Genomic DNA, 19,708 nt, shown 5'->3' with positions numbered 1-19,708 from the left:
GCTGACCTTCCTTCCTGCCATCTCCAACAAGTAAACCCAACAGTCTTATTCTTACTGAATGGAGGTTACTGGCTCATGATTCCTTTGCTGTCCTGGATAAAATTCTGCCCAGAATCCATGGTCAAATCCTTATGGTGGATGTCTCTAAAAGACTGTAGCCCATTTTCTTCTTTGACCCCAACACTACTCTTTTAGTTTTTGCATCCAAACTATAGGAATCTATCAGCTCTAGGCTGATGGTAGCATTTGCAATCCCAGTGATCAGGGCTCTAGATAAGCAGAACACTGTGGGGTTTTTCTGGTCAGTCAGCCTAATCAACAAGTTCTAGGCACCAGGGAAAGACTTCTTCACAAAAAAACAAGGTAGATAGCTCCTTGGTTGACTCCTCCCCTCCATCCCAACAACAAATTCTGTCTGTTGTACCTCATCCCTTTGGTATCTATTGAGGAGAATAGAATTAAGCAAATTCCTCCCTTAGTAGACATGTGTCTGTGTGCATTTGTATGAAGGATCAGAAATTAGTGTGATATAAATGAGTAAGTTCCTATGATTCATGCATTTGGTGGCAAACACTGTTAAGATCTGAGGGAGGGGCTGGAGAGATGGCCCAGAGATTAAGAGTACTGGTTGTTCTTCCTAAAAACCTGGGTTCAATTCCTGGCACACACATGACAGCTCAAAACTATCTGTGACTCCAGTTCCATGGGATCGGACACCCTCAATCAGACACATATACAGGCAAAACACCAATATGCATAAAGATAAGTTATAAAAAAATTAAGGTATGAGAGAAACCTCAGAGTGTCTAACCACAGTTAACAACACTTGTTTTCACTGAAGCCAGCGTGTGATGACCTGGGAGATCATTGAACTCAGCTTTCTTCAGTGCCCTGTGAAGCCAGAGGCTGAGACTCAGAAGAAACAGAAGAGACTGGAAGTCGGCCTCTCTGCACATTGCCTGCCTAAACATGTTCCAGCAGTGGACTCTTTCCAAAGAATGAGACACCTCTGCAAGTACGTCAGCAAGCCAACCAGACAGGCAGGATGCACCAATTCAATCTGCTCGCTTTCAGACTCCGCCCTCAGGGTGTACACAGGCTGCTTACTAGAAAAAACCAGTTCTGTCCTCACTGCAGGAGCTCTGCTGTCTTGCACCATGCTATCCTGAGAACAACTGTCACAGACACCCTGCCCCAGGACAGGGAGACTCGGGATGCATCCCTGAAACAAAATGTGCTACAAGACGTGGTGATTCAGGCCCAGAATCCCAGCATTTGAGAGGCTATGGCAGAAAGAGTTCTGTGAGTCAAAGGCCAACCTGGCTATGTTGTGAGTTCCAGGTCAGTCTAGGCTACAGCATGAGAGGGAGGGAAGGAGGGAGGGAAGGAGGGAAGGAGGGAGGGACGTAATCAGACAATAGGTTGCCACCTAATAAAACAGGGCCAGTATTCGTTAGCCAACTGACCGCACTATCTTGCTTTCTGATCAGGTCACTTTAAGGACAGGTCAAGCATCTTTTCAGTCTGACGCTCATTCCATCAACCTCGGTATTGAGCGCATGCTGAGCACCACACTACGGGATCTGAATGACTGTGCCTTTTACTTCACAGTGGAGAGGGAGGCTTTGGGAAGGACCTATCTCACTCTTGCCTTCCTTGGGTTATGAACTCCTTCCTTGCTGTATCTCTAGAGGAGCCATTCCCACAGTCCTCTGCTTTCAGCCACCAGAATCCATTTCCAACCCTCCTTTCCCTATTCTATTCATCATCAGCTCCGAGGCCAATGTCTGGCTTTCCCTCATCCCTGAATATTTAAGCACTCATTACATGGAAGTTAGCCCCACTCTAATGTTTCTCTCTTACTGTGATTCCATGGTCAAACTTCCATTCCCTTGCCCAGATAGATGGGACTAAACATGCTTAACTGTGTAGTTCATGGTCTTCTGATGCATTGCTCCCTCCCCGTGGTTTTGCCTTCTTTAGATCCCCATCTTTTTGGATGCATGTATGTTTATGTGTGTGTTCATGTGTTCGTGGGTGCATGTATGTTTCATCAAGCCTAGCTACTTTTTTTAAACATGGACTTTGGGAATGGATCTCAGGTTCTTAAACACTATACCAACTGAGCCTCCTCCACACTCCTCAGTCTTCTCTGCCCAATAGAGTAGGACATCTAGGTGAGCCTATCTGATACTTCTTCCTCCAGGAAGCCTCCTGGGCCCTAGCTGGTAGGTTGTATGCTTCTGTGGTGACCCAGTGAATCCTCTGAGAATGAATGCATGTCTTTCTGCTTGACTCTACTTCCTCCAGGAAGAGTGAGTTCCTTTAAGTGGAAGACTGTGTCTAGGTCCAAGTTCCTAGTTTCTATTGGCTCCCTCCACCCCGATTTGTAGATAGCAATCAGTCTCCTTGCCCTGTGCCTAACCAAACTACTCATGAGAATGAAATCATGAGCACATTAGATAGATGATGATGATGATGATAGATAGATAGATAGATAGATGATAGATAGATAAATAAATAGATAAGACAGATGATAGATTGATAATATAGATAAGATAGATGATAGATACTAGATAGATAAGATAGATGATAGATAGATAAGATAGATGTTAGATAGATGATAGATGATAGATAATAGATAGATGATAGACAGACAGACACTCACATACCACCTCAAAGCAGGAAATCATGATCCTATGCAGGTCAGTTTTATCCAAGAATGCCTTTGATACCTAGCAGCATGGAGTATCCAACAAGCTGTGGACTCCCCATCAGCCCCTTCTCTGCCTTGCACCCTTATTTATTCATAGAGCCAAATGCATCACTCTCTCTTGTCTGAAATCTCCACTTGCATGTCCCATTGTCCTGTTCAATTCTGACCGGATGAAACCTAAACCTTCTTGGTCCCTCCCTAAGTCTTCTAGCAGTAGCTGGAGACAAAGCCTGGAGCTTTATAGACTGCCATCTTCAGACCTTCCATCATGTTTCCCTCAATTCTCCCTCAAGGCAGACTTCTTAAAGTGTGTGGCTGGTCCTTCTGCTTCATATCTCTTCCCTTCCATCCTCCACCAAACATCTTGCATTAAAAGTCAAGACCATCCGGACTTGTAAAATCTATAGGCTGCAGCCTCATGCTTATCTCAAGGAGCCTTCCTCTTATACCAGCCTTGTCTTCACCCTGTTCAAGTCCCTTCCTTGCCTGGGTTTCACAATGTTCTAGATTTCTTCCTCCCTCTCCAAGCAACTGTAGGAGTGCTCCTGATGCTGTCCCCTGTGTACAATATTTGCATGCTAAGAGACTTCCGGGAATTGGAATCATTGTCATTGTATACACTTCTCCAAATGATGTCTTCTACTTTAATGGTGATAATGCATGCCAGTGTTTCCTTCCATGGGTGGCTCAATGGTCCTAAATGAGATTACCACTGAATACATTTCTTCCCAATTGCTGTGTCTCCAGCAGGCTCCTGGGTACAGAAATGATTTCTGTACTGAGAGCTACTGGTGGCTACTGGACTCTAGGAAAGTGTCCCATCACGTTCTTTTTCCTGAGACTCAATCCTAACAACTACCTGCTTTGTGAACCATAAATAAATAACCAGCCCCATAAATAACCTCTACCCAATGTGCTCAAGATAGATTTCATTATTTTATATTTTACTTTACTCTGTGACCGAAATAAATATAGCCAAAGACAATCTTAAATGTGTGATCTTTCTTCATCTACCTGCCAAGGGCTTGGATAACAGGCTTGGGCCACACACCCGGATTATGTGGTGCTGGGGATTGAAGCCAAGGTCTCAATCATGGAAGGCAAGCTCTCTAACCAAATCACATCCCCAGCCTCAAAACAGATTTCTTCATCTTCTAACCACAACACATTTCCTCTTCTTTTGCTTGCTTTCCGAATAAATTAGAGCTGTAATCTACCCAGCTGTGTAGAGCTGGAATCTTGGAACCTGTTCTTAGCAATTCTCTCTCCTAATTCTGTGTATCAATCGATTAGTAAGTCCTGCCAAACTCTAAATCGCTCTCCTATGTGGCCAAAATATTTTATTTCTGTCAGCATGACAGGTTTGAAGACAGAAGAGAAAGTATTTAGTAGCTGGCCATTCAGTGGGGCAGGCAGTATTAGGGCCTTATAGTCTTCATGCAGGGTAGTTCTGGTCCTAAGGACCTACAATTAAATGGTTTTTCAGTAAGAAAGTTTTGGCTGCTCAAAGTGGGATTTTATAGAAAAAGAAGCATCACTTTCACTTGGCTATTTTTTTTTTATTACCCTTCTAAACAATGATGTTCACTCACAAAGAAAACATTCTCTGCTTCAGTAGAAAACCAGCTCCTTCCTCCTTCCAAGTCCCTCCAGGGAAGAATAGATTCCAGATGAGCTTGAACAGTGCAAAGCAATGCCTTAGAGGGTCAGCAGAGTTCAGTTCTAGGCCTGTGGTGGTCCACTCACTCGGGGCACCTGGCTCAGTTGGTAAACTGCTTGCCTTGCAAACATGAGGACTTGTGTTTGATCCCCAGACCACATGTTGCAAATAGAAGAAGCCAAGCATGGTGGCATGCCTTTGTAATCCCAGGACTTGGGAGGTGGCTTGATGCTACTGGCAGTTCTAATCCAATGAGAGACACACTCCCCCCCAAAAAAGAAGGCACCTAAGGAATGATTGACAGCTGAGCTTAGCCTCTGGGGGTTACATACATGTGGACACACATGGATCATGAGTTCAGAGGATCATGGACGGCATGAGAAAGACATGCCAGGCTTAGTAACCTGAAGACAGTTGACAGACTATTGATTCATCCATTAAAATGGCACTGATATGAAGTTAATAAAAAGTCACAAAGTAACAAGAAAATGGCATAAATTAATAAAGTTTAAAAGTTTTTGTTATCTGCGCAACTATTTGAGAGGCAAAAAATATTGAAAAACAGCGTGAGGTAGGCATGGTGGTGCTCAATTATAATCTCAGCACGTGGGAGACAGAGGCCAGAAGATACAGAGTTCAAGGTTATCCTTGACCATATGAGACTCTTGTGGAGAGGCTTGGGCACACACAGAAAGCAGAGAAGAGAAAAATTGTGCTTACAGAGACTACCCTGACAATACACTAAAGATCACCAAATTACCAATCTCAAATGTGTTAATTTTACCAGTAGTAAGCCATATACCAATAAAAAAAAGGATTAAAAGAATGAGTAATTATAAAAAGCCAGTCGGTGTGCACCAGGATTTAAAAGAAAAGGCAGGTGGTTTTGCTTTGAGCCCGTGGTGTTTGGAATGTGTGTGGCCTTCGTAGACTCATGTGTTTGAATGCTTGGCCATAGGGAACAGCATTGTTAGGGGGTGTGGCCTTGTTGGAGTAGGTATGACCTTGTTGGAGGAAGTGCATCACTGCTGGGGAAGGCTTTGAGATCTCCTATGCTCAAGCTACATCTAGTGTGGTATACGGTCTCCCTCTGCTGTCTGCAGATCAAGATGTAGAACTCTCAACTGCTCCAGCACCATGTCTGCCTGCAGGCTGCCATGCTTCCTACCATGATGATGATGGACTAAACCTCTGAAACTGTAACCTAGGCCCTAATGAAGTGTTTCCCCTTCTAAGAGTTGTGGTGGTCATGGTGTCTGTTCACAGAAACGAAACTCTAAGACAGAGTCCAAGGAATGAATGAAAATCACCAGCAGGAATCATTTCTACAATCCTTACAAAACAAAATAAAACAAAACAAAACAAAACAAAAAGTAGCACTTAAAGCTTGAAGACAGGGGATGGAAGAGACACTGTCAAAAGTTGCAGAGAGCGCCATCGACACCTGCATAAGTACCCCCTTCAATTCTAGCAGCTGAAGTCTCATCTCAGAGATAATTCATTCGCCCAAACACAGAGTGCCAAGGGGGTGCTTTCTACAGACTAGTATCTTTTTAAGTTTGTATCACATAGTGCCTTATGAAACATTTAGAAAAAAGAGCATCACACTTTGTTGCTTTTTCTTTTGCTCTTTGTTGCTTTCAATGACTAGAGAAAGAAAAAATGTTCTGAATTAGTGCTTATTTCCTTTGGCAGGCAAGGTTCTAAAGAAAGGTATTAGAGCTGGGTAAAAGCAGAAACCACAGCCCCCAAGAGGTGCGTACATGTGTGACTATGCTAAGTTGCTGGTCTGAAAAGAGGTAGAATGTGGGGAAAAGAAATGAGCTCTGCAAAGGGATCATCTTTGCAAATCATCTAAAAGGCAGCTGTCAATCACAGAAGCAAGTGTACACACAGGGCATGACCCAGCAGAGTGGAGCCTGACTATATCCTTTGCCGACTTACTGAAGAGCAAGCAGACCACTCATAAGCAAATTGGAATGAAACGAAAACCTACCTTTTAACTTCCATGCTTCAGGCTAACTCACTCCAACTCAGAAAACCAAAGGGAAGAGATGTTTTGCTTTTAAGGTTAGATTCAAAGGAGATAAAAAGCACGGAACTAGTATGGGGGGGTGCACAACAGGAGTGAGGAGGATGAGAGAAAGGACTAGGGGTGAATATGTTCAAAGTACATTATATACGGGTACAAAAATATAATAATAAAACTTGTCCCAGTGTGAACTTGACACAAATGCTAGCAAAAACTTTCTGAAGTAAGAAGATATTGCATCTGCTGTCCTCTAACACATGGATTTCTTAGAATTAAAGCTGATCTCAGCCAGCTTTGTTATAAAGGGCTTTCTCAGTGTAAGAAAGCACCAGTAATCCTAGACAGAAAGAGTGCTGGCCTTAGAGTCACACTTTAGGTCTGATTTAGGAGGATACAATAGGAGGATCACAAGTTCAAGACTAGCCTGGACTACACAGCTTGCCTCCAAAGAAACAAACAAACAAACAAGCCAAACCAATTGAGCACAGCATGTGAGATGATTCACTGAGTAAAAAAATACATACTGCCAAGTCCAAAATACATACTACCAAGTCCAAAACCCTGAGTTCCAAACTCAGAACTAACATGGTGGAGGGAGAGACCCAACTTTCACAATTTGTTTTCTGACATCTACACATGTGGGATGATACGCGTGCCTGCACACACACACACACACACACACACACACACACACACACACACATGTATAATAGCATAAAGCTGTAATTCTAACACTTAGAAGTAAAAGCAGGAGGGTTAGAAGTTCAAGGCCAGCCTGGACTACATGAGACCCTGTCCCAACAGACCAAAACAACACAAATGTAGTAGGTGTTCAACAAATACTTTCTGAATTGTTTCAGATAGATGACACTTAGGTGTTTCACATGCAATGCCTCGTTTAGTCAGCACGATAACATTAAAAGCTGTGCTTTCATACTGTTTGCTCATCTCAAATGAACAAGTCAAGGTTTATAGAGATTACTAAGAAGCACACGTGACCCTTCTGTTGGGTAGCAAAGAGGATGGCAGAGTTCTTATAGTCAATGGGCAATGCTGCTAGGTACTGGTCAATGTAATCAGAGTGTTCATTAAACGTGGGAGGCTCCCCTGCTAGTATTTGCTTTCGTGCAGCCTACTCCTAACCCCTTCTCTGGAGAAGCTGGACAGTAAGGCTCAGAGACTCTACTGCTCAAGCCTGGGCCACCCAGCCACCCATAGTAAAAGCAGGATCTTGGCCACGCTCACAAATCAAAACATGCATTTTAACAAGGTGCTCAAGGGGATGTGAGTACATCAGTTTCGGTCTCAGAGACATGATTTGAACGAGCTCCAAAGAGGAACTGGCACACTTCCTTTAAATAGGGAAAGGATGGAGAAGGAAGGATGACCAGAAAGAATCAGCTTGCCTGGCTGCCATCAGACTTCCTGGACCTGTATAGGGGATTTGTAATGTCCAATAAGACCCTGGGCTACATGAGACCCTGTCTCAAAACAGAGACAAAAGCAAAACCCACATCATGTACATGGAGTGTTCTGTAACTCCACTTGTTTCTGAAATTTGCATACCTGTGTCTTGGGAAGCATAGAGCTTGAAACAAAGCTGTATTGTGTAGGGGTTTGGGGGTGGGGGCTACCCCAGTTGGCGAAGTGCTGGTCAACTTTAGTTTGGATCCTGACCACCCACTAATTAGTGAGGCACAGAGGTGAACACTTATAATCTCAGCACTTGGGAAGCAGGGATAGGCAGACCTGGGGTCTGCTCTCCAGCCAGCCCAGCCTAATGGGTGAGCCTTAGTTCCCAGTGAGGCACTGTCTCAAACACAAGAAAATAAAGTACAAATGGCTCCCAAGGAACAACACCAAAGTTGACCTCTGGCCTCCACATCAGCATGGTAAGCGCGCCCGCGCACACACACACACACACACACACACACACACACACACACACACACACACACAGAGGAACCATTTCGAATACTGATACATTTATAAGTACATGCACAACAGTCTTAAACTCCAGTTTACTATGGATCCAAAGGAGGTATCTTCCAATAAAGCTCATGGTTCTCTTTTCGAGTGGCATGTGACCTTCAGAGAGAAAATTCAGCTTCAAAGTGAAGGGCAGCCATCTCTTCCTGAGCAGATGAATCAGAAGAGAGAACGCCAATCTCTATCCTCTGAACATTGCTTTCCTGTTTCAGCAGAGCCACCAAACCGTGAGTGCTCTCTACCTGTAACAGAAGCCTTACAAGGAAGATTTTCTATTGTCTCTTTCTTTATTCCTATTTCAAAAGGCTAGAGATACAAAGTGCCTGCCTCACATGCCTGAAGCCCAAGTTTGCTCCCTAGCACCACCTAAAACCAGGTGTGGTGGCACATAGCTGCAATTGCAGCATTTGGGAGATCAGCAGTTCAGGGTCATCGTTAGCTATACAGCAAGTTTGAGGCCAGAGTGACCTACACGAGACCCTGCCTTAAAAATAAAATAATGAATTGTGTTTATGTATATGGAGTGTTCTATGACTCTACTTGGTTCTTGGAGCTAGGAAAAGGCATAATATACAGGAAATATTCATTCTCTCTCTCTCTCTCTCTCTCTCTCTCTCTCTCTCTCTCTCTCTCTCCCCCCTCCACCTCCCCCTTTCTCCTTCTGTAGCTTGAACTTGCCTTGCATTCACTATGTAACTGAATATTACCTTAGATGCCTGACCCCTTCCTCCTCTACCTCCTGAGTGCCCAGGATTTTGAGTGAAGCACCATGTTACAAGAAAATCTTTCTATACATTTACATTTCTGTCATTCGAGACTCACCAGTGAGTTCTTCATAATGCTTACCGCTGTTCTTTTCCTTACCTTTGTTTAGAAACTAGAACAATGAGAATGGATTTCTGGCTAATCGATCACCCAGGCATTGGCTAGAAAGCTTACAGAGTACTTTTATCCTCTAGAGGTTCATTAAAAGGACTGCTTTGAATTTTCATCATTCCTTTTCCCCCTGGTGTGTGAGATGCGAGTGTATTCATAGTGTGCACATGGATGTGCGTGCCTGTGTCTGTGGGGGTCAAGAAAATAACAGTTATCCTCTTTCTTTCTCTCTCTCTCTCTCTCTCTCTCTCTCTCTCTCTCTCTCTCTCTCTCTGCCTGAGATGGAGTCTCTAACTAAACCTGGAGCTAGGCTGGAAGCCAGCAAGCCCACTGGCACTAGAATTACAAGCTCCAACTGCCAATCTCTCATGGGGTTTGAACTCGGGACTTCAAACTTGCACAGCAAACACTCTCCCTGACTGAGCCATCTCCCCAACCCTTGAATTCTCCATACTTTTAACCTGTCAAGAATAACTCTTTGGCTTCTGAGATTATCTGTGAACCACATCACAGTAAAAGAAGCTGGTGACCACATTTGAAGTTGAAGGGCCAGCAGGAAACTAAGCAAAGCTTCGTGCAGCACAGCCCCAGAGAGTCTGACTCAATGCCAAGTCCAGAGGCCACTGCAACCCAGATACATATTAACCAGTGAAGGAGCCCTTGATCGGGCAAACCCACATGTCAGAGCAATGTCAAGAATAACTCATAACTGTGTATCTCTATACCAGTCCCACATTCTGAGTCCAAATGAGGGCAGCAAGAGACCCTGTTAAAGTCTAAGAGCAGGACTTCCAAGATGGCTCAGTAAGTAAAGGCACTTACCCTCAAGCCTAATGACATGAATTCACTCCCTAGACACACACAATCGCACACATACACACACATGCATATGCATATATACACATACACACACTCACACACATGCACGCGCTTAAATTTATAACTATAAAGAATGGCACACATGACTTGCTTTTCAGAGCCGATGCAGACTAAGGATGAATTAGAATGAAGGCATCATCCACGAAGAACAGCCAGGAAACCCAGCCTGCACATCAGTCTGTACTTGGAGCACAGCATCCGTAGGGAAAGCAAGAAGAGGAAACCGCAGATTTTCTGAGAACAGCCCTCGGGTTGAAGCTGCATCTGAAAGCTGTGGTATTATGAGGTGTGATTGACAGAGTCTGTTGGTATTCGGCTGAAATAAAATGAGAGGTCTTTCGAAAAGTTCAAAACTAGGCCTGTAAGACACTGCCTCTGTAGCTCCAAAAGATAAAATGGGGAACAAAGGGTATGTCTTAGTCACTGCATTATTTACTGAGCAGTCTGCTATCCCCAGCAAAACTACATTCTCCCACCATCTCTCTGGCCCACCTTCAAAAGACCTGAGAATCCTGAACCATACAGACCTGCTGATCATGAAATGAAAAGATGCCAATCAGAGACCTGCCACACCAGGACCATTGAGGTTAACTCCCCCTAGTACCTACAACAACAGAAACATCCAAGGACCAAAGCTACCCAGATGGCTAAAGGTCCTCAAAAGAACACAATCATCAAAAGCCACGGCAATATGACACCTTGAGAGCACAGCTACCCCACTTAGCAAGCCCTGGATATCCCAGCACAAACGAGGACAAGAAAATGACCTTAAATTCTATCTTAGATGATAGAGGTCTTTAAAGAGGAAATGAATAAATCCTTTAAAGAATTACAGAAAAATATAATTAAACAGGTGATGGAAATAAAACTGTGCAAGACCTGAAAGTGGAAATGGAAGCAAAAAAGAAAATGCAAACTGGGGGAATCCTGGAGGTAGAAAACCTAGGGAAGAGGACAGGAACAGACACAAGCATCACCAGCAGAATACAGGAGATGGAAGAGAGACTCTCAGATGTAGAAGACATAATAGAAGAAACTGATACCTCAGTCAAAGAAAATGTTAAATCTAAAAAAAAAAAAAAAAATCCTGACAGAAAAATTCAGGAAACCTGGGATATCATGAAAAGATCTAACCTAAGAATAATAATAGAAGGGAAAGAGTCCCAGCTCCAAGGCCCAGAAAATATTTTCAACAGAATCATAAGAAGAAAACTTCTCAACCTAAAGAAAGAGATGCCTATAAACATAAGAAGCTTATAGAACACCAATTAAACTGAACCAGAGAAGAAAATCCTCCAGCCACATAATAGTAAAACCACAAAATCTGCAGAACAAAGAAATATTAAAAGCTGCAAGGGAAAAAAGCCCAGGTAACACACCAAGGCAAACCTATCAGAATTAGACATGACTTTTCAACAGAGTCCTTAAAAGCTAGAAGGACCTGTACAGGTATCTCACAGTCTCTAAAAAAAAAAAAAATAGATGCTATCCTAGTATACACTGCCAGAAAAACTCTCAATTACCATAGTTGGAAAAAACAAGATATTTCAAGACAAATTCGAATTTAAACAATATCTATTCACCAAATCCGGCCCTACAGAAAATACTAGAAGGAAAACTCCAGCAGAGAACACAACAAATAACTCCATACCAGCAAAAACAAGGGAAACACACACACGCACAAAATAACGAGAAAGAGCAATCACTGGTCATTAACATCTCTCAACATCAATGGACTCAATTCCCCTACAAAAAGACACAGGCTAACAGAATGGATTTGAAACAGGATCCATCCTTCTTCTCATACAAAAAACACACCTCAGCAATAAAGATAGATACTACCTCAGGCTAAAGGGCTGGAAAAAGGTTGTCCAAGCAAATGGACCCAAGAAGCAACCAGGAGTAGTAATTTTAATATCTAATAAAATAGATTTTCAACCAAAAGTAAACAAAAGAGATGGGGAAGGGCACTTTGTACCCAAAGGAAAAATCTACCAAGATGATAGCTCCATTCTGAACTTCTATGCCCCAAATGCAAGGGCACTCACATTTGTAAGAGAAACATTACTAAAGTTCAAATTGCACATTGAACTCTACACATTAATCGTGGAGACTTCAGTACCCCACTCTCACCAATGGACAGATCATCCAGAGAGAAACTAAACAGAGAAATAATAAAACTAACCAATGTTTTAAATCAAATAGACCTCACAGATATCTACAGAATAATTCACTGAAACAAAAAAGAATATATTTTCTTCTCAGCGCCTCATTGAAGCTTCCCCAAAATTGACCATATGCTCCATCATAAAGCAAGCCTCCACAGATACAAGAAAACTGAAATAACCCCTTGCATCTTATCAGATCACCAGGGATTGAATCTGTACTTCAATAACATAAACAATGGAAAATCTACAAACTCATGGAAATGGAACAACTCTCTACTCAACGATCTCTGAGTCAAAGAAGAAATAAAGAAATCAGACTCTCTAGAATTCAATGAAAATGAAGGTATAACATATCCAAACTTACGGGACACAATGAAAACATTGTTAAGAGGAAAGTTCATAGACTAAGTGCCTTCATAAAGAAATTGGAGAGATCTCATAAGAGCAACTTAACAGCACACCTAAAAGCTCTTGAACAAAAAGAAGCAAACACTTCCAAGAGGACTAGAAGGCAGGAAATAATAAAACTCAAGACTGAAATCGGTGAGTTAGAAACAAGAGAACAATACAAAAATCAGCAAAGCCAAAAGCTGAACAAGATAGACAAACCCTTACCCAAACTAACTAAAAGGCAGAGAGACACGATCTAAATTAACAACATCAGAAAAGAAAGGAGAGACATAACAAAAGACATTGAAGAATTTTTTAAAAAATCACTAGGTCTTAATTCAAAAGGTTATACTCCACAAAATTGGAAAAGCTAAATGAAATGGATGATTTTTCTAGATATATATCACCTTCCAAAGTTAAATCAAGATGAGGTAAACTATTTAAATAGCCCTATAATCTCTAAGGAAATAGAAGCAGTCATTAAAAGTCTCCCAAGCAAAAAAAGTCCAGAGTCAGATGATCTTAGCACAGAATTCTACCAGACTTTCAAAGAAGACCTCATACCAACATTCTTCAAACTATTTCACAAAATAGAAACAGAAGGAGCATTGCCAAACTCATATTCTATGAGGTGTCACCCTGACACATAAACCACACAAGAGCCTCAACAAAGAAAGAACTGCAGACCGATTTCTCTTATGAACATTGACACAAGAAACACAGGATGGCTAAAACAATCCTGTAGAATAAAAACTTCTGGACGTATCACCACCCCTGATTTCAAACTCTACTACAGAGCAACAGTAACAAAAACTGCATGGTATTGGTATAGAAACAGATTGATCAATGGAATTGATTTGAAGACCTAGAAATAAACCCACAAATCTACAGACACGTGTTTTTTGATAAAGGAGCCAAAACCATACAATGAAAAAAAGAAAGCATCTTCAACAAAGGGTGCTGGTCTAACTGGATGTCTTCATGTAGAAGAACGCAAATAGATTCATATTTATCACCCTGCACAAAATTCTAATCCATGTGGATCAAGTACCTTAACATAAAATTGGATACATGAAATCTAATAGAAGAGAAAGTGAGAAATGCCCTTGAACACATTGGTACAGGAGACAACTTTGAACAGAACACCAATGCATCGGGCTCTAAGATCACCGACTGATAAAAGGAATCTCATGAAACCAACAAGCTTTAGCAAGGCAAAGGACACCATCAATAAGACAGAATGGCAACCTACAGATTAGGAAAATATCTTCGCCAACCCTACATCTGACAAAGGGTTAATATCCAAAGTATATAAAGAATTCAAGTTAGACACCAACAAACCAAATAGCCCGATTTAAAAATGGGGCACAGAGTTAAACAGTGTTCTCAACAGGGGAGTCTCAAATGGCTGAGAAGCACTTAAAGAAATGTTCAATGTCCTAAGTCATCAGGGAAACACAAATGACAATGGCCCTGAGATTCCATCTTACCCATTACAATGGCTAAGATCAAAGATTCAAGCGACTGCATATCTTGGCAAGGATGTGGAGCAAGGGCAACACTCCTCCATTGCTGATGGGAATGCCAACTTGTACAACCACTCTGGAAACCACTCTGCTGGTTTCTCAGAAGATTCAGAACAGCTCTACCTCAAGGCCCTTCTGGTTATATACCCAAAAAGATGCTCCACTATTCCACAGGGACACTTGCTCCACTATGGCCATAGCAGCATTTTTCATACTAGCCAGACACTGGAAGCAACCCAGATATTCCTCAACTGAAAATTGGATAAAGACAATGTGGTTCATTCACACAACGGAATACTACTCAGCTATTAAAAACAAGGACATCAAATGGCAGGCAAATGGACAGAACTAGAAAATATTATCCTGAGTGAGGTAACCCAGACCCCAAAGTATATACAGGGTATGTACTCACTTATAAGTGGATAGTAGCCACAAAGTACAAGTTTACCTACGAGAAACTCCATAGACCCAAGAAGCTAAACAAGAAGGAAGCCCAAGTGAAGATGCTTGAATCTCACTTAGAAGGAACAATACAATAGTCATAGGAGGCAGAGGGAGGGAGGGGGGAACTGGGAGGGAGAGGGGATGTGGAGGGAAGTGGGAGGGAGGTTCAGGATCAGGTGTGGAGAGAGACAAGAGAGGGTTAGAGAGCCAGGAGACAGAGTGGAAATCAGTGGCTGGAGAGGTCAGGACATGGGGGCATCTCTAGGATGGGAGGCTTCCAAGAGACTATAGGGATGCCTTTAGCTGAGACTCCTAGCAGTGGGGATATGGAATCTGAAGTGGCCACTTCTTGTAGCTAGGTAGAACTTCTAGTGGAGGGATAAGGACCCCAATCCACTCAAAAAACTTTCATCCCGAAAATTTTCCCATTTATAAGAAATGAGGGATGGGGTTGGAGCAGACTAAAGGAATGGCCAACCAATATCTGGACCAACTCCAGACCCATCCCAAGGGCCAGCACCAATCTCTGACACTATTAATGATACTGTTATACTTGCAGACAGGAGCCTAGCATGACTGGCCTCTGAGAGGCTCCAGCTGACTGAGACAGATGCAGAGACCCATAACCAAACATTAGGCGGTGTTGGGCAGTCTTGTGGAAGAGTTGGGAGAAGGATTGAGGGATCCGGAGGGGAGAGGAACTCCACAGGAAGACCAACAGAGTCAACTAACTGGACCCTTAGGAGCTCTCAGAGACTGAACCACCAACCAAAGAGCATATATGGGGTGGACCTAGGTCCTTTACACATGTGTAGCAGGTGTGCATCTCAGACTTGATTTGGGTCCCCCAACAACTGGAGCAGGGGCTGTCCCTAAATCCATTGCATGGCTGTGGATCCTATTCCCCTAACTGGGTTGCCATTCCTGATCTCAGTTGGAGAGGATGTGTCTGGTCCTGCAGTGGCTTGATGTGACAGGTTGGGGGGAAATTCAGAGGGGTCCTCTACCCTCTCAGAGGAGAAGGAGTTAAGGGATGGGGGAGGGACTATTCAAGGGGGCACTAGGAGGGGGGTAGCGATCAGGATGCAAACCGAATAAATAAATTATTAATGGAGAACTTCTATCCTTCTTTAGAATAACTTGTTTTCAGATACGGTCTCGCACCAACTGACAACTTTCAGACATATTGGCTAGGCATGGCTAGTCAGGGAGTCTCAAGGATATACCTGTGTTTGCCTCTTCATTGCTGAGATTATAAGCATGCCCCCACCATGCCAACTCTCTGCCACTCCCTCTGTGTGTGTGTGTGTGTGTGTGTGTGTGTGTACGTACGTTTTAGGAATGTGTGTGTATGTTTTGGAAATCAAACTCAGGTCCTTCTGCTAGGCCAACTCAGCTCCCTACCCATCTCTGATGTGAATAAAATCACAGCAAACAGTTGGTGAGTCCCACTGTTGTTCACATGGAGACTGCCTCCTTTGTTGCCTCAGTAACATACTTGTTCACAAAGGACTGAACCCTCCATCCGCACACTGAGGGACAACCTCGGTCTATATTGGGTGAGCTGCTGCCCAAGACTCACAGTTAAGCAGACACGTAACTTTGGACTATGGCTTATCAGCATGGATCCAAGCACTGGCAGTTAACTCTATCATAACCTTTGTTATATGGCCACATTATCAAATGTCTAACTAATTTTATCAAATCTCCTGAGCAAAGGTGGTAGGTTGGGCTCAACCTCACGCAACAGAAAAACTTGCTTCTCTCCGGATGTCGGTCCACATACGCACCAAGGGGAGGGGTGCCATAACTCAATGCAAGACCCTGGCAGTCTTAATCCCTGCACATTCTACCTCCAAAACTGTGTCTCATCAACCGTGCAGAGTTAGGAACTCAAAGGCACTCATGTCAATAGTCTCCCTTCTACACTCTTGAATGGTTGTCACGTGTCAGCTGCTAAGATAGGGTTGAAGAAGACAATGACAATTGAAGTTGTCCCTCGGGAGCACAGTCAGGAGAGGTGACAGTGAATTCTGAGCATGAACATAAGTGTGGTAGGAAGTGGGAGCAGGAAGTGTTCAATCCAAGCCCTTTGGAAGTCTGCCCCAGGAGAGGGATACCACAAAGGATTCTCAAAGCCACATAGGAGTTGACTGAACATAGCAGAACAGAAAGCCCAATCCAGGAAGCAGAAAGTACATATGGGTTGGAATTTATAACCCAAAAACAATAAGCAAGACTATGACTATTTGAACAAAGATGGAGGCAGTGACAGGACTGTCTGGGTGTTGGTGTTTCTATGCAGAAGGAATCATGAGAATCAAGGAGCAGGGCTATCAACAAGAGTGTGCACTTTAGTCTAACATGTGTGACTATAGTCTGTGAACTACTGTAGAAGAAACTGGTTGTTTTGATTAAGCAACGTTAACTTAATGGTATGGTTTTAAAGGCAGTTTACACAATATACACACTACATAGACACACATACACTCACAAGCACAGGCACACACACGTACAACCAGGCACACTATGCTATATAGTGTGATGCGCAATTCCTTCCTCCTGAGAGCTCATCTCTCACAGGAATTCGAAGAGGCACCCAGGACTGTCATTTGATCACATCTGCCCATTCTCACTTCTCAAAGGGAAAGACATTCAAAGAAGAGTTTCTTGAAAGCCTGCTGTGTCTGGGAATGGTAACACATGCCCATAATCCCAGCACTGGGGAAGCAGAGGGAAGTGGATCTCTCAAGGTCTACACCTAATAGTCTACACCAAAAGTTCTAGGCTTGTCTCAACCCTATCTCAACAACAATTACAAAATTAGTCAATTAATTAATTAAAACAGAACAGAGAATATGCTTCAGGGTAAGAGATAAGGGTGTAACTGCCTAGGATGTGCAAGGCCCTGGAGTCTACTGTCAGTACTCCAGGAAAGAAAGAACAGAAAAGGGAGGAAAGGAATGATGTATAGGAGGGAGGAAGAAAGGAGAGAGGAAAAGAGGAAGAAATAAGAAATAAAGCCTGCTACATAAATGCTAGCTGTTGGTATTATTACTTATGTACTCTCTTGATAAAATCTTTCTGACAGCACTACTCACTGTGGTTCCTTGTTTGCATATTTCCTTCCTTTGTGTGTGTTTAGTAGTATGTAAATTTTCTTATACACTAACGCAAATCCTTAGAATATAAGCAAAGTCCTAACAAATGAAACAAAATAACACCTACCGGTTTGTTTCAGTGAATAATAACTAATACTGTCTTAGCAAGCCTAATGTAGCAACACTGTGATGGGCATTTTATATACACTTTTTATGTCTTAAAAAGCCTCCAAAGTAATTCTGGTATTATTTCTGTTTTAGAGATACTATAATTGAACCTTCCAGGGGCATGGGTCATTCACTCAAGTTGACAACTGATACTAGTGGTCTATTTATCAATTTGTATTTCATATCAATATATATATATATATACATATATATATATTCCTATTAACTTTTTAAAAATTGAGAAAGAATCTGGAGCTCTTAAAGATAAAGTAACTTAGTGTATTAAAATAGGTGATGACCCTGTGTCAATTTGTCTTTCTCTCACACTGCCAGACAACAGGGAGGAGAGAGGCCCCATACAGTAACCAGGGTGTGTCCACTGATGCAGCCTTTGAGCATGAAACTAAAATTTCCAGGAGTCTCATCTACTGACTCCATTCAGATGAAATGTTCAGGATGGGCAAATTTAGCAAAGCAGAAGGGAGAATAAGGGTTGCCAACAGAAATGGAGGTGAGGGTCTTAGATGAAAATAGTTTTAAAATGGGCTATTGTGATGTCCACATAACTTTCTGCTAAACACGACTGAACTGCAGATCTAAAGGGGTCAGCTTCATAATATATCGATTATATAATATCAAGAAGGATGTTTAGACACAATTTTCAGAGTCAGTAAGACGGCTAAGGTGCTTGCGGCTGTCTCAGAACCAGAGTTCAATCCCTGAGCTACTCCTACAACTTGTTCTCTGTCCTCCACACATGCCATGTCACGTGGCATTCACACACACACACAAAACATACATGTACATACAAATAAATAAAAATAATAATAATTTGCAAACTAGTCATGCTGGTGTGTGCCTTGAGACCAGCCCTTGGGAGGGAAGGGGTTTAAGGCTAGCCTGGGCTCCATGAAACCTGTCTCAAGAAAGTTAAAACAATGACAACAATAAAATACCATCCAAGATTCAGGATCAAATATCCTTGAGTCACCACATGTGACTGTACTCTTCCAGAATAAACATGGGAACCAGATGTGTGGTACCAAGAACAAAATGTTCAAACAACTATCATGAGAACCACAGCAAAGTTTGGGGGCTATTTGGTTTTCCTTGGACGTAGAGGCCAGCCTTTAATGCCATTCAGTAAGAGCTGAGTAATTTACTTGATTTTTGACTTTTCCCAACCTAGAACAAATGGAAACATTGCTTCATTCATTGTCACAGGAATGTGTTAGATTGGAGAGAGGGAATATAGTAAAAATAGAAGCAATAAGGAAATTGCAGAAACTCTACAAGCTCTCATGGGGTCCCCTGAACCTGTGGACTTGAGGGCTTACCATTCCCAACCCTCAGTGGCCTATATTAAGTGTATTAAGGGAGAACACGGAAAAAGAAAGTTGCCCATCCCCAGGTTTCTCCCACTTTTGTCATCTCGTCTTCTCTAAGGATGCCTCCGGATGTTGGCATGTTCTTCCTGCGTGTCATCAATGCTGTCAGACTAAATAATGGTCGCCAAACCATTGCATATGTGAAGAACCCATCCAAAGGCCTCTCCTAGGCTGATGTTTCAAGTGAAATCATCCTATATACAAAGTCGTCTTACCTTAACTCTCACCTCTCAACCCTAATCTGTTTTGATTGGTATGATAAAAATAATGAAGTCTTGGGCTGGGAAGATGACTCAGTGGATAGCGCTGGCTGGGTAAACATGAAGGTCCAAATCTGGATCCTCACTACCTATGTGAGAGCCCCATATAGT

The 19,708-nt window shown here is 42.6% G+C and overlaps 1 protein-coding gene across 4 annotated transcripts in view; it reads right to left on the bottom strand.

Annotated features, from left to right (window-relative positions):
• Pld1 (phospholipase D1) overlaps nt 1-19,708 on the bottom strand; it is a 206,309-nt gene that overhangs the window by 125,902 nt on the left and 60,699 nt on the right.

This window comes from Rattus norvegicus, chromosome 2 (assembly GCF_021556685.1).
Source record: "Rattus norvegicus strain SHRSP/BbbUtx chromosome 2, alternate assembly SHRSP_T2T, whole genome shotgun sequence".
NCBI classification, from domain to species: domain Eukaryota; kingdom Metazoa; phylum Chordata; class Mammalia; order Rodentia; family Muridae; genus Rattus; species Rattus norvegicus.
This window is presented reverse-complemented; position numbering and strand designations above follow the sequence as displayed.